This window comes from Phyllobates terribilis, unplaced genomic scaffold (assembly GCF_046119375.1).
Source record: "Phyllobates terribilis strain yellow unplaced genomic scaffold, ASM4611937v1 Scaffold_4__5_contigs__length_816908805, whole genome shotgun sequence".
Classification (NCBI taxonomy): domain Eukaryota; kingdom Metazoa; phylum Chordata; class Amphibia; order Anura; family Dendrobatidae; genus Phyllobates; species Phyllobates terribilis.
This window is the reverse complement of record NW_027362764.1, coordinates 676,617,689-676,632,031: the sequence shown is the minus strand read 5'-3', so window position 1 is coordinate 676,632,031 and position 14,343 is coordinate 676,617,689. Positions and strand designations below refer to the sequence as shown.

The window sequence follows — 14,343 nt, the reverse complement described above, 5'->3', positions numbered from 1 at the left end:
TTTTTTTAGAGGTACTGTAGTTGCAGATAAAAATTAGTTTTAATTTGCAACCTGATGGAGGTCAGTATAGATGGACTAATAGAGAAAGTCCGACACACTACTAGAAGGCCAAATATTTTTTCAGAGCTAGATGCAGAAAAAAATTATATTCAGTTTGCAACCTGATGGAGGTCAGTATAGATGGATTAATAGAACAAGACCTACACACAGCTAGAAGCCCAATATTTTTTCAGAGGTAGATGCAGAAAAAAATATATTCAGTTTGCAACCTGATGGAGGTCAGTATTGATGGACTAATACAACAAGTCCCACACACAGCTAGAAGCCCAATATTTTTTCAGAGGTAGATGCAGAAAAAAATATATTCAGTTTGCAACCTGATGGAGGTCAGTATAGATGGACTAATACAACAAGTCCCACACACAGCTAGAAGCCCAAATATTTTTTCAGAGGTACTGTAGATGCAGATAAAAATTAGTTTTAATTTGCAACCTGATGGAGGTCAGTATAGATGGACTAATAGAGAAAGTCCGACACACTACTAGAAGGCCAAATATTTTTTCAGAGCTAGATGCAGAAAAAAATTATATTCAGTTTGCAACCTGATGGAGGTCAGTATAGATGGACTAATAGAGAAAGTCCGACACACTACTAGAAGGCCAAATATTTTTTCAGAGCTAGATGCAGAAAAAAATTATATTCAGTTTGCAACCTGATGGAGGTCAGTATAGATGGATTAATAGAACAAGACCCACACACAGCTAGAAGCCCAATATTTATTCAGAGGTAGATGCAGGAAAAAAATATATTCAGTTTGCAACCTGATGGAGGTCAGTATAGATGGACTAATACAACAAGTCCCACACACAGATAGAAGCCCAAATATTTTTTCAGAGGTACTGTAGATGCAGATAAAAATTAGTTTTAATTTGCAACCTGATGGAGGTCAGTATAGATGGACTAATAGAATGATGCTATGCCCAAAAGATTTTACTTCACTAGGTGCAGTAAAAAAATTGGTATTCTATACACAGGTGGTATATCTTGCAACACAGATAGGCTACTCCACTGACTAACACACTCTGCAATAGGCCAAAAAGGATTAGCTTTGCTAGATTCAGCCAAATGCTGTGAAAAAAACTTGCACAGCACTGGCACAGACCTGCCTGGCAAAAACTGATAGGAACTGATGTAACCTAGTCCTGAAAAGAACTCCAATTACAATTAGTCTTAACTCCCACAACCTATCTATTTAAGAGCACAGACCTCCCTGATAAAAGTCATAGGAAATGCTGTAACCTAGTCCTTAAAAGGACTGCAATCACAACTATTCCCTACTCCCAAGCTATCTGTATATTTGTGCGAAAATTGGCTTGAAGTTAACAAGGTATAGCGCACACAGCAACAGCGGTGCCGTCTAACACGCAGCTGCAGCAGTGAGAAAATGGTGGCGACGGGGAAAATGGCTTGGTCTTATAGGGCAAGGACATGTGACATACACTGCCAATGACACATGCCCTTGCTTGTGTGAAAAAAAGCACTTCGCTCCGTGTGTGCGCTGCTGATAGGCTGACAGATTGCACCTCCCCACTGCAAATGCGGGAAAGAGAAAAAAAAATGGAGATCTTCATTGTTCCTGCAGAGATCCACCCCTGCACCTCCCCCCACCCCGCTGTACACTCAAACTGCGTATTAACATTAATTTTCATCATTACTGAGAAAAAATCCAGTTATGATTTTGGTGCACGAACAGTTATCGAACATAACCTCGAACAGCCGAATTTTTCTCAAATTGTTCGTGTTCGCCGAACGGCTCGAACAAAGCCCAAAACAGCTCGAATTTGAGATTGGCAAACAGTTCGAGTAGAACAACGCTCATCTCTAGTTACCGGTGGTTGCCTCCAGACACGCGGGAGACGCTGGTCCTGGTGAAAAGGAGCCTAGTATTAAAAGTAAAGAAGCAACAATGCTGGAGGCCCACGGTGATCAGAAGGATGCTGGTATTTTGCAGAGATGAAATAGCGAAAGAGAGAAAGCAAATGAAAAAAAGAAAAGAGAATGAATGTGTGCACTTGTGAAAGGGAATGGAAAAAAGGCATAGAAGAGAGTGCCCCCTGCTGGTGGAAGGAAAGAAAAAGCAAAAGCCTACAGCACCTGGTATTCCCAGGCGGTCTCCCATCCAAGTACTAACCAATTTTTTTGCTGGCTTCCTTAAAAGTTCTTGTAGACACAACGCCCCACTCAGAGCCGCTGAGCTCACTGATCGGCTGCAGCGCTGTCGACGGAACGTCAGCTTCACGGCCAATGCCACAGGCCGGGAGCAGAGGCGAGACTCACCGGTAGACCCGGGTAGGGTGAGTAGAGCACGGTTAGTTGCTTTCTAATAGCCTGCAGCCGAAGATTAACTTTTAATGAAAGGGAACAATCCCTTTGACTGTCTGCAGCGCGCCACACCTAGGAAGCGCACTCTCACACACAAGCCAGCATGCACACGTGCTTTCACGTGACAACACCCCCTATCTGCCCCTACAACCTCTCTGTCACCATGCGTCAGACTCTCCTGCCTGTTTTATGATTTCAGGGCCCTAGCAGGAATCACCCCCCCTCCCCAATTCCTTCCGCACCTTACTTGCCTTCCTTGCACTGAGGTTAGCTCTTTGGCAGCCATCTGTCTTGGTTACACAAGCTTCTTTGCAGAGAAACATGTTTCTTCTGCTGGCCCTCGCTAGGCAGCCGGCATCCAAAACCTTCCCTGGGCACGTGCTGAAAGCCTGGCCTCTTCACGGCCCCGGGTGCTTTTAGCGCCATCATTTCCACACGGCGAGCTGCGGAGTCAATAAGGACTCCTAGCCGTGGCAAGGAGCTCAGTGTCAGGCCTGCGTGAAGGGCGGCGGGGTAGCGTACTTAGCTGCCAACTGGCTCAGAGGCCTTGGGGCTTCCATCATCTAAGTTACTTAAGGTCGGTGTCCGGCAAGGCGCCGTTCCATGCTAGCCGAGCTGGGCAGTAGGGCAAAATGTCATCAAAATGGTCTACAGCACCCGGTGTTCCCAGGAGGTCTCCCTTTCAAGTACTGTCCGAGCCCAGCCCTGCTTTGCTTCCGAGATCAGACTAGATCGTACGTATCCAAGGTGGTATGGCCAGGAGATGCTGCTCGATTCATCGCCCGGCCAGCCTTTCTCAGGATCGCTTGATGGCGAGCAATCTGGCCGTGACGGGGCGGGCTCCGAAGGGTCCATGCAAAGGCTGTGCCGTCCCTACAGGTGTGGTTTGTTTAGCAGTGATTCACCCGCCGCATCAGGTGTCTTCAAAAATGGCTCGGCGCAGGGTCTCCTGCAGGCTAAACCCTTCATCGCGGTAATGTGACAGAAAGAGCAAGCTGGACCCGTAACTTGGGGGCGGAGCGAGACGTCCAGGGGTGAATGAAGGAAGAGGGTGAGATGGTTGCCAGTGACTTTGAGCTGCTCTTCAGGGGGGAGGGTCGTGTTGCCTGCAAAGGTCTTCTGCTTGGGGTTACCGGTGGTTGCCTCCAGCCACCCGGGAGACGCTGGTCCTGGTGAAAAGGAGCCTAGTATTAAAAGTAAATAAGCAACAATGCTGGAGGCCCACGGTGATCAGAAGGATGCTGGTATTTTGCAGAGATGAAATAGCGAAAGAGAGAAAGCAAAGGAAAAAAAGAAAAGAGAATGAATGTGTGCACTTGTGAAAGGGAATGGAAAAAAGGCATAGAAGAGAGTGCCCCCTGCTGGTGGAAGGAAGGAAAAAGCAAAAGCCTACAGCACCTGGCATTCCCAGGCGGTCTCTGTTAAATGGTTAATTATGGAAATTCATTTGGAATGTTAATCGATAATCATTTTTCTGAGTTCTATGCCTCAGCCATCGTGTCTAGTTGACATGCGCTATTTGTGTGTGTATTTTTGGTTCACTACCATATGTAGAACAGGTGTCCATACGACTGGCTATAAAAGCCCATGGTACAGAAAGGGGGGGCTCTCTTGCTCTGCCCACCCCACAAGACACAGAATCTTCATGCTGAGAAGCAGATGACATGTAGGCCTGGACACATGCTGGATAAAGACATGATTTACCAGCCAGGATCCAAGGAAAGATGGGTGAATCTCAACAATTAAGCTAATTATGGACAAATGGACAACTACTTTATAACTAATTATTGTATGTACCTGCTGCAATCTGATTCTTTTTAATGGACAATCCAAGAATAAATAGATACATTTTTTTATAAGAATATCGTGATATTGATACTTTGAGAAGTCCTCAGTAGAAAAAAATAATACAGGAAGAGTATTATTTTACAATGGTAAGCCAGCCAGTGAATTTCTTCCGTGAACAAGGGGGGAGTCCTGACGAGCTGAACAGCTGTTGTTCACGTGTCAGTAAATTCACTAGTTTGTCACGAGAAGCAGAAAGGACCTACAGACTGAGGAAAGACAGGAAGCAGAGGTACTAACAAGGAACAGAATCACACAGGAAAAGAATCAGATGAACTGAAGACAGGACGTGCTGATAAAAAGAAGCCAAGGAATCTTAAGGTAAGCAAAATATAGATATAATTTCTTCTTTTGCTAAACAAAGTAATATTAATTTCAAAGTTAATGTAGGAGATGACATAGAAGTTTTGTGGCTCAGTTTATACAAAGAATGTGAATTGCAGAATTTACAGTTAACTTCTAAATTGGTAAATAGAGACAAACAGAAATTGAGAAATATTCTACATTTGGTAGATTTTTTTCATAGTCTTGTGTTAGAGATTTCTAAGCAGGAAAATAATGTAGAAGTGTCAGACGGTGATACTGATTCAGACTGTAATGTGGAAAATGAACAAGAAGTAAGACACGTGTCTGTAACTGAAGGTGACCTTGGGTCTGACCAAGAGACGGACATACAGAAACCTGACATGGGAGGAGACATGACTGACATACGAGAAACCGACATACTAGGTGATGTGGGAGGAGACGTGAGTGACGTAGGAGGAACGGACGTACAAGAGCCACTAAAAATATCAGAGAATTCTGGAATTACCCAGGCTCAACTTCAAATTAAAATGAGGAAAAATTTGCTGAAATTATACAAAATCATGCCAAAATATGATGTCAAAATCCATGCCTGTAGAAATTCAGAGACATTTGAGAGCTTCTCTGATAAGTTTGATTTATCCAAGGAGGAGAGGAATCAATTATTTAAAATATGGATTCCTGTGACATTGTCCAGACGTTTACATTTAATGCCCTGTGAAAATGACTCTCCTAATGGATGGGAAAATGATTCGGACCGATTAAGATATTTGTTTTATTGTGTCACAAAGGATTTTCCCAACATAGAAGATCTGCAGAAACTAAGGATTGGTAGGAAGGAATGTACATATACATTCATGTCCATATTTGAACGGTTGTACAAAGCTCTCATCAAAAATGGAAAAGTACAACATATGATAACAACTTTTGTACAAAAATTCAAATTCCTAAATTCAGTTTCCCAAGTTATGGCATCACAAAAAAATTCATTATTTGAATGTGCGCAGATGCTGGATTTTGTTAGAAAACATGAGAATCGTGAAAAGAAAATAAATCAAGCTAAATTTATAAAACCAGGAAAGGTAAAATCTTACCAAAAGCCAATATCAAACTCTCCTAGACTGAGTCATCCCCATAGTGAACTATATCAAATACGCAGAAGATTTCATATATGTTATAAGCCATATCAGCCAGTGCAAAGATCCATCTCTCCACAGAATGAGTTAATTCTCAGTCAGAACTGTGATTCTCTAAAAAGGAAAATGGCTGAAACTGATGGACAGAGACAGGTGAGACGACCAACTCACAGTGACGTCATGGAATGTGGACAGAAGAACAGGCAGTTCTCTGAGGTTTTGAAGGATAGAAAAATGTCTTTCCTAAATAGGGCGTTCCTGGAGATATTTGAGAGAGACAGAAGATTTGGTTTAGGGAGTGACTAATGAAAAACTGTAATTATAATGTTGTATCAAAATGTAATACAATGTCTCAATATTTATTTATAATCTTATACAGTAAAATTGTAGTTACATAGTTTCTAATAGTTCATATATTTATATATATATATATATATATATATATATATATATATATACACTTGTCTATGTAGAGATTGCGTATAATTGTATTTATATATACGTTTATAAAATATATATATATATTAATTAATAAATTAGAACTTCATATATATAAATTTAAGTAGCAATATTTTGAATTACATTAGAACCAACCAATATATGTATAAGATATTTAAATAATTCTGTTTCTGTATGAATTTGATATTTAATTTTATTTTCTTATATTTCCTTAGAGTTTTCATTCCAAAGCAGGATTTGATCAAAGAACTCTAAAATGGATTTATTTCTTTATTCACACAGGAAGTGAAAAAATTGCATGATTTTATGTGTATAACATTTTAAAATAATAACAATATATCTAGTTGAACTATAATATATATGTAATACTTATTAATTCTTTTGTGTTGCTAATATTTTCTGTGCATGAAGTGTTCGTGCAAATTAAAGTAGCTTTACAGCATGACGTTTGACAGCTGCGGCCTTTGAACTTTGAGCTAATAGTATAGGATCCCATTCATTCTATTTTCAACTGATGTAACTTAAGACCGGGCAGCCAGTGAAAAAAGAATCTGAGACAAGAGTTTTTTCAAGTGTCTGAAATTCCAGTGACTTACTCTCATATTATATAATATGTACTTGGGGAATATTCAAAGAAATAGAATCATAGAATGGTAGAGTTGGAAGGGACCTCCTGGGTCATCTGGTCCAACCCCCTGCTCAAAGCAGGATTCAATAGATCATCTCAGACAGATGTCTGTCCAGCCTCTGTTTGAAGACGTCCATTGAAGGGGAACTCACCACCTCTCGTGGCAGCCTGTTCCACTCATTAATCACCCTAACTGTCAAAAAGTTTTTTCTAATATCTAATCTGTGTCTCCTCCCATTTAGTTTCATCCCATTGCTTCTAGTCTTTCCTTGTGCAAACGAGAATAAAGATGATCCTTCTACAATGTGACAGCCCTTGACATATTTGTAGACAGCTATTAAGTCTCCTCTCAGTCTTCTTTTTTGCAAGCTAAACATTCCCAAATCCTGCAACCGTTCCTCATAGGACATGGTTTGCAGACCAGTCACCATTCTGGTCGCTCTTCTCTTAACTTGCTCCAGTTTGTCTATGTCTTTTTTAAAATGTGGTGCTCAAAACTGTACACAGTATTCCAGATGAGGTCTGACCAAAGAGGAGTAAAGACCGATAATGACTTCACGTGATCTAGACTGTATGCTTCTGTTAATACATCCCATTATTGTATTTGCCTTTTTCGCTGCTGCATCACACTGTTGACTCATGTTCAGTCTATGATCTATTAGTATACCTAAGTCTTTTTCACATGTACTGTTGCTTAGCTCTATTCCTCCCATTCTGTATATGCTTTTTTCATTTTTATTGCCCAGATGTAGTACTTTGCATTTTTCCCTGTTAAAAACCATTCTGTTGGTTGCTGCCCACTGCTCCAGTTTATTTAGGTCTTTTTGAATCCTCTCTCTCTCTTCTCTAGTATTAGCTATCCCTCCTAGCTTTGTGTCATCAGCAAATTTAATCAGTTTACCCTCAATTCCTTCATCTAAATCATTGATAAAGATGTTGAACAATACAGGTCCCAGGACGGAGCCCTGTGGTACCCCACTTGAGACATTCATCCAGCTGGATGTGAAGCCATTTACAACCACCCTTTGAGTCCGATCACTAAGCCAGTTATGAATCCACCTTATAGTTGCCTGGTCCATTGCATACTTGGTGATTTTTTAAATAAGGATGGTGTGAGATACTTTGTCAAATGCTTTGCTGAAGTCAAGATATACTATATCTACAGCATTTCCCTGATCCACCCAGTCAGTGATTCTGTCATAGAAGGAAATTAAGTTAGTCTGACATGACTTGTTAGTTACAAACCCATGCTGACTCTGGTTAATCACTTCATTCTTATCCATGTACTTACATACATGTTGTTTAATAATTTGTTCAAAGATCTTTCCTGGTATAGAAGTCAGACTCACCGGCCTATAGTTCCCTGGGTTCACCTTCTTCCCCTTTTTGAAGATAGGAACAACATTTGCTCTTCTCCAGTCTTCTGGGACTTCTCCTGTTCTCCAAGAATTTTCAAAGATTATGGAGAGTGGTTCTAAAATTTCTTCTATGATCTCCTTCAGTACTCTAGGGTGTAATTCATCTTTGCCTGGAGACTTGAACTCATTTATGTTAGCTAAATATTCCCTCACAATCTTTCTGTTTACAGATAACTTGGATTCCTCTATTCCTTTAAAAGGACAGTGGAGATCAGTTGATGTTACATTTTCTTTCTGAGAGAAAACAGATGCAAAATAAGAATTAAAACGTTCGGCCTTCTCAACATCCTCTCTTGCCATTTCTCCATTTTCATCCTGTAAAAATCCTATAGCATCTTTGACTTTTCTTTTACTTTTGACATACCCCCAAAATCCTTTTTTATTGCTTTTGACATCTCTTGCAAGCCTTAATTCATTGTCAGCTTTAGCTAACCTGATACGTGCCCTGCAGGATCTGCAGACTGCATTATAATCTTCTTTAGATATGCCTCCCTCTTTCTATTTAATAAACATTTCTTTCTTTCTTTTTAGCATGTGTTTAAGTTCTGTGTTCATCCATCCTGGTTTCCTTAAATGCTTCCCATTCTTCCTACTTTTCGGGATTGTTAACGATTGTGCTTTGAGAATCTCATTTTTAAAAATTTCCTTCCTGGACATTTTTGTCCTTAAGGACATCCAGCCATTGGATCCCTCCCATTCTCTTTCTGAGTCTCTTAAAATCTGCCTTTCTAAAATCTAACCTTGAAGTTTGAGTCTTCACTAGAGATGAGCGTTGTTCTACTCGAACTGTTCGCCAATCTCAAATTCGAGCTGTTTTGGGCGGTGTTCGAGCCGGTCGGCGAACACGAACAATTTGAGAAAAATTCGGCTGTTCGAGGTTATGTTCGATAACTGTTCGTGCACCAAAATCATAACTGGATTTTTTCTCAGTAATGATGAAAATTAATGTTAATACGCAGTTTGAGTGTACAGCGGGGCGGGGGGAGGGGCAGGGGATGGATCTCTGCAGGAACAATGAAGATCTCCATTTTTTTTTCTCTTTCCCGCATTTGCAGTGGGGAGGTGCAATCTGTCAGCCTATCAGCAGCGCACACACGGAGCGAAGTGCTTTTTTTCACACAAGCAAGGGCATGTGTCATTGGCAGTGTATGTCACATGTCCTTGCCCTATAAGACCAAGCCATTTTCCCCGTCGCCACCATTTTCTCACTGCTGCAGCTGCGTGTTAGACGGCACCGCTGTTGCTGTGTGCGCTATACCTTGTTAATTTCAAGCCAATTTTCGCACAAATATACAGATAGCTTGGGAGTAGGGAATAGTTGTGATTACAGTCCTTTTAAGGACTAGGTTACAGCATTTCCTACGACTTTTATCAGGCAGGTCTGTGCTCTTAAATAGATAGATTGTGGGAGTAAAGACTAATTGTAATTGGAGTCCTTTTCAGGACTAGGTTACATCAGTTCCTATCAGTTTTTGCCAGGCAGGTCTGTGCCAGTGCTGTGCAAGTTTTTTTCACAGCATTTGGCTGAATCTAGCAAAGCTAATCCTTTTTGGCCTATTGCAGAGTGTGTTAGTCAGTGGAGTAGCCTATCTGTGTTGCAAGATATACCACCTGTGTATAGAATACCAATTTTTTTACTGCACCTAGTGAAGTAAAATCTTTTGGGCATAGCATCATTCTATTAGTCCATCTATACTGACCTCCATCAGGTTGCAAACTGAATATAATTTTTTTCTGCATCTAGCTCTGAAAAAATATTTGGGCTTCTAGCAGTGTGTGGGACTTGGTCTATTAGTCCATCTATACTGACCTCCATCAGGTTGCAAATTAAAAATAATTTTTTTCTTCATTTAGCTCTGAAAAAATATTTGGGCTTCTAGCAGTGTGTGGGACTTGTTCTATTAGTCCTTCTATACTGACCTCCAGCAGGTTGCAAATTGAATATAATTTTTTTCTGCATCTAGCTCTGAAAAAATATTTGGGCTTCTAGCGGTGTGTGGGACTTGGTCTATTAGTCCATCTATACTGACCTCCATCAGGTTGCAAATTAAAAATAATTTTTTTCTGCATCTAGCTCTGAAAAAATATTTGGGCTTCTAGCAGTGTGTGGGACTTGGTCTATTAGTCCATCTATACTGACCTCCATCAGGTTGCAAATTAAAAATAATTTTTTTCTTCATTTATCTCTGAAAAAATATTTGGGCTTCTAGCAGCGTGTGGGACTTGTTCTATTAGTCCATCTATACTGACCTCTATCAGGTTGCAAATTAAAAATAATTTTGTTCTGCATCTAGCTCTGAAAAAATATTTGGGCTTCTAGCAGTGTGTGGGACTTGGTCTATTAGTCCATCTATACTGACCTCCATCAGGTTGCAAATTAAAAATAATTTTTTTCTGCATCTAGCTCTGAAAAAATATTTGGGCTTCTAGCAGTGTGTGGGACTTGGTCTATTAGTCCATCTATACTGACCTCCATCAGGTTGCAAATTGAATAAAAAAAATTTCTGCATCTAGCTCTGAAAAAATATTTGGGCTTCTAGCGGTGTGTGGGACTTGGTCTATTAGTCCATCTATACTGACCTCCATCAGGTTGCAAATTAAAAATATTTTTTTTCTGCATCTAGCTCTGAAAAAATATTTGGGCTTCTAGCAGTGTGTGGGACTTGGTCTATTAGTCCATCTATACTGACCTCCATCAGGTTGCAAATTAAAAATAATTTTTTTCTTCATTTAGCTCTGAAAAAATATTTGGGCTTCTAGCAGTGTGTGGGACTTGTTCTATTAGTCCTTCTATACTGACGTCCAGCAGGTTGCAAATTGAATATCATTTTTTTCTGCATCTAGCTCTGAAAAAATATTTGGGCTTCTAGCGGTGTGTGGGACTTGGTCTATTAGTCCATCTATACTGACCTCCATCAGGTTGCAAATTAAAAATAATTTTTCTGCATCTAGTTCTGAAAAAATATTTGGGCTTCTAGCAGTGTGTGGGACTTGGTCTATTAGTCCATCTATACTGACCTCCATCAGGTTGCAAATTAAAAATATTTTTTTTCTGCATCTAGCTCTGAAAAAATATTTGGGCTTCTAGCAGTGTGTGGGACTTGGTCTATTAGTCCATCTATACTGACCTCCATCAGGTTGCAAACTGAATAAAAAAATTTTCTGCATCTAGCTCTGAAAAAATATTTGGGCTTCTAGCGGTGTGTGGGACTTGGTCTATTAGTCTATCTATACTGACCTCCATCAGGTTGCAAATTAAAAATAATTTTTTTCTGCATCTAGCTCTGAAAAAATATTTGGGCTTCTAGCAGTGTGTGGGACTTGGTCTATTAGTCCATCTATACTGACCTCCATCAGGTTGCAAATTAAAAATAATTTTTTTCTTCATTTAGCTCTGAAAAAATATTTGGACTTCCAGCAGTGTGTGGGACTTGTTCTATTAGTCCTTCTATACTGACGTCCAGCAGGTTGCAAATTGAATATATTTTTTTTCTGCATCTAGCTCTGAAAAAATATTTGGGCTTCTAGCGGTGTGTGGGACTTGGTCTATTAGTCCATCTATACTGACCTCCATCAGGTTGCAAATTAAAAATAATTTTTTTCTGCATCTAGCTCTGAAAAAATATTTGGGCTTCTAGCAGTGTGTGGGACTTGGTCTATTAGTCCATCTATACTGACCTCCATCAGGTTGCAAATTAAAAATAATTTTTTTCTGCATCTAGCTCTGAAAAAATATTTGGGCTTCTAGCAGTGTGTGGGACTTGGTCTATTAGTCCATCTATACTGACCTCCATCAGGTTGCAAATTGAATAAAAAAATTTTCTGCATCTAGCTCTGAAAAAATATTTGGGCTTCTAGCGGTGTGTGGGACTTGGTCTATTAGTCCATCTATACTGACCTCCATCAGGTTGCAAATTAAAAATAATTTTTTTCTGCATCTAACCCAGCCAATAGTTTTGGCCTAATACCACAGTTTGGCCACTCAGCTCTGCTCGGTTACCATCCATTGTTTTTTTGTGCAAACAACTCCAGAGTTGTGAATTAGTTAACCACCAAAATGAGTGGAAAAAGGCCTGCTGCTGGTGGAAAGGGGAATAGGCGTGTTGGGAAGGGGAAAAAAGGTTGTGTCCGTGGGGTAGGTGCAGAAGAAAGACCATCTTCCAGCCAAACTAAAATGTCTACTTCTTTTAGCGGACAATGTGATAAGATCCCTTTCTTACGGCCACGCCAATCGCTTCAAATTCCAGATGAGGCACAAGAACAGCAGGTGCTTCAACGGATATCAAGTGCTCCTTTAAGTGGGCTCTCCTCCACATCAACTTCAACATCACAAATACTCCAGTCCTCAAAGGTGTCACCCAAATCGCACTTGCTTCCTCACAGCTCCCAAATCTCCAGCTGCCCGTCTGAGTATGAGGTAGAACAGATGGTTGAGTCTGCAGAGCTGTTTACTCATACTATAGCCTGGGAATCAGAGGTCGACTCCAGCGCTTCTGTGAATCCAGACGAGGAAATGATCTCCACTGATGCCCAGAATCTTTATGAGTCGGATCCAGGACCAGACCCAGAAGGTTCTGACCATAATGTAGACCCTCATTCCCAAACTGTAACTCCTGTTGGTGGAGACAATGAGGAAGACGATGATAAGACTCAAATACCTGATTGGAGCGACAACTTTAGTTTTTTGTCAGGGCAGGAACAGGTTGGCTCTGAGGACGACGGGTGTGATAACGCACAGGGTGATGATGATGAGGTCGGAGATCCCACTTACTGTCAACCCACAGTCAGCCAAGAGATGAGGTCAGCAGAGGAGGTGGAGGAAGATGCTAGTGACGACGAGGTCAGGTTGCGCCTTCCTGGACAGAGACGTAGTACTAGAAGCACGTCAACAACTGCATCCTCAAACACAACTCTGCCTCTCACCACAAGTCGTGGTGGCTCTTCAGGTCGCATGGGTGCTAAGCCTTGCATAGCCTGGGCATTTTTTCAGATCGATAAAGATGACCCAACTCGTGTTATCTGTAACATTTGTCAGCAAAAGCTAAGTAGAAGCCAAAAAATACATAGTTTGAGTACTTCATGCATGAACCGGCACATAGACATGAAGCATAAGTTGCAGTGGGAAGCTCAGTGTGCTACAATGCGGTCTAGCCGGCCGGGCCAACCACCGTCTGCCATATCTTGTGCATCCGCGGCCTCTTCATCCTCTGTGACTGGGGGGACAGCAGTCACACCTGTTTTGGGGCGCAGACCTGCCACCTCTTTACCCGCAACAGCCAGCGTGATTGGCAGGTCATCATTTTCTTTGGAGGTGGTAACACCAGCTGGTCTTGAGCGCTGTCCGAGATCGATAGCACCACCTTTGGATCAAGGCAACCTAACATGTCCGCCTGCATCTTCCTCACAGACCGGCAGTTTGCCGGGGACACCCTTATCAACCCTGTCTAAGCACAATAGCCAGCCCTCGGTCCCTCAGATGTGGACAAGTAAAAGACCATTTCCTCCTAGCCATGAGAAAGCTAAGAGGTTGAATTTCACCATCTGCAAGCTCTTGGCTACAGAAATGCTGCCTTTCCGCCTGGTGGACACAGAGGATTTTCGAGACCTTATGTCCGTCGCAGTGCCCCAGTACCAGATGCCCAGTCGGCACTACTTCTCAAAGAAAGGTGTGCCTGCGCTCCACCAGCATGTCGCACACAACATCACCGCTTCTTTGAGAAACTCTGTGTGTGACAGGGTGCATTTCACCACAGACACTTGGACGAGTAGGCATGGACAGGGGCGTTACATGTCGCTGACTGGGCACTGGGTAACTATGGTGACAGCAGGACAAGGGGCTGCTGTCCAAGTCTTGCCGTCCCCACGAGTTGTGCGTCAATCCTCTTTATGTCATTTTTCCTCCACTGCTTCTGCCTCCTCAACCTCCTCTCGGTCTTCCACCTGCACCCAAAGCCTGTCTGGTCATGCCACAAGCTTTCTAACTGCGCAGAAGGGATCCTGCACACCTCCTTACTATGCTGGCAGTAGGGCTCAATGTCATCAGGCGGTTTTTACATTGAAATGTCTGGGAAATGTGAGTCACACAGCTGAGGAGTTGTGGTCAGCTCTGGAGAACCAATTTCATGAATGGTTGTCTCCACTGGACCTGAAACCAGGGAAGGCCGTGTGCGAC

At 41.7% G+C, this 14,343-nt stretch overlaps 1 pseudogene; it reads right to left on the bottom strand.

The window, feature by feature from the left end:
- Nucleotides 1-3,027: 3,027 nt before the first annotated feature.
- On the bottom strand, nt 3,028-3,147 carry LOC141270289 (5S ribosomal RNA; annotated as a pseudogene).
- Nucleotides 3,148-14,343: the final 11,196 nt, after the last annotated feature.